Here is a 2,096-nt window from a genome sequence, read left to right as displayed (position 1 = left end):
ATTATGTTCTCCATTTAATTTACTGCAGTTAATATCAGTTGTTCTTCAACATCTCCCTGCACCCACCCCCTTCATTCCCTCTCTCTCTAGTGCTATCCCACCCATGCTTCTCCTGAGCTCTCCAGGGCAAGGCCTGTCTCCCCCTCGCCCTCACCTCTGCTCTGTCTGCCCACCACATGCACTGACATTTCCTTGTCTCTGAGAATGAACTTTCCAAAATGGCAGCTGAGTAACTGGGGGGGGATTGTAGACCTGTCATCTCTTTTCTCATTCATTCATTTATCCATCGAACAAATATTGAGCACCTGCTATGCCAAGAACTGTATCAACTCCTGGGGAGACCAAGACAGGTAAGACATGGTGTCTGCACTCCCCAGGCCACGAGGCTTGGCGAGTAGTTGATGGATTGCTAAGCAGGTGAACACAAATTGGACTTCCTAGAGCTGGAGATATTTGAACTGAATTTTGAAAGGTGAATGGAAGTTAGCTGTCTAATGTGTTGTAGAGGGAGTGGACACTTCATGCAGAGAGGTGGAGACATATAAGAGTACACGGCAATGAAGAGGCTTGGCCAGACTGAAGAATGACAAGTAGGGTTAGAACAAAGTATCCATAGGTGGGAATATCAGGTGCACAAGGCCTCTGTCATGATGGGTCTTGTGTGCTTAGACTTGAATGTATCCTTAAAGAAACAGGGATATATTGGAATATTTGTAAGCAAGAGAATTGCATAATGTTCATGTTGAAGAAGATCTGGTTATTATGATAGCAGAATGGAAGATAATATTTTGGGGGGGTGGCCCATATTTGGGGGAAAGGATATTTCAGGGGGCCACCCCAGGTAACCCAGAAAACAAGTGTCACACACCGGCAGAGAGGCCCTGGGCAGAGGGATAGAGACATGTGCAGCAGAAGTGGTAACTGCTGCAGAGGTGTCTGCATGGTGGGGGGTCACAGAGTTGCTGAGATGACCTTCAGTGACCCGTCAGGAGAGCGGATCTGCAGGGGGAGTGTAAGGGGAGGAGCTGATTTCGAGGAGCTGGTTCTGTGTGTGGCATTTTGATTGCAAAGTGTCTATGGGACATCTGAGGGGTGATGTCCGTTGTTAAGCTGGATTCACCAGTCAGGAGCTCAGAGGGCTGTGGGTGAGGCCATGGGTGAGATTCAGTCCTGCCAAGCAGAGGATTGAAGACGATGCCTTGGGGGAAAGGGCCACGTACATGGCAAATGGGAGGAGAGAAATCCACCAAAGGAAAGAAAAATAGCAGAGCAGTTGGGAGAAAACTAGTTGAGGGCAACACAGAGAAGGCTGTAACCTGGCTTAAGAGGGATTTGAACACTGACTAAAAGGAGCATAATGAGAAAGGGGGTGTGTGGAGCAAAAAGCAAGGGCTAAAGCCCACCTCTAATTGCCAAGACTGGGGAAAAAGAGGAGGAGGACTATACTTAGGTAGCCTTTAAAAAACAGATCTGTGTGTATCTTTGTGTGTGCATATGTACACACACACTTTTCCGCTTGGTCTTTTTAAATTTATTTAAGTAAAACAAAAATCAAGGGGGAAAAAACATTCCACATAGAGGAAAATGTCCACAGAAAAAGCTACCGGGTAATCAAATAAACAGGGACTGATATTGCCCACTGGCTTTGTAACACACAGCCAAAAACAGTGCAGCTCCTGTCTCAGTGTCATGCTGAGGTCCGTGGGGGATGCAGGGCTCTGAGCCCTAGAGGAGTCATCAGAGCAGGTATTTCTCCAAGAAACTGGACTTTAAAGGGAAGAAGGAACTGTAGGAAGTATCAAAGAGTAATACAGGGCTGTGAGAGAGGGTCAGGTGAGGGTTAGTTTTGTTTACAGTGGGCGTTTCCAGCCTTGCTGAGTTGCTAGGCCTTTGCTGTTGTTGGTCTTTGTTCCAAAGCTTTTTAGAAAGTTCTTCTCACTTGAATATTGGAACAGATTAAATAATGTTGTAGAAGAGGTAAAAGTGTCCATTAATGCTGATACTGTTACTCTATATAGAAAACCCTAAAAGGTCCACACACAAAGCTACTAGACCTGATTGAAGAATTCAGCAAGGGAGCAGTTACAAATTAACGT

The sequence above is a fragment of the Camelus ferus genome, chromosome 25, assembly GCF_009834535.1.
Source record: "Camelus ferus isolate YT-003-E chromosome 25, BCGSAC_Cfer_1.0, whole genome shotgun sequence".
In the NCBI taxonomy this organism is placed as follows: domain Eukaryota; kingdom Metazoa; phylum Chordata; class Mammalia; order Artiodactyla; family Camelidae; genus Camelus; species Camelus ferus.
This window is presented reverse-complemented; position numbering follows the sequence as displayed.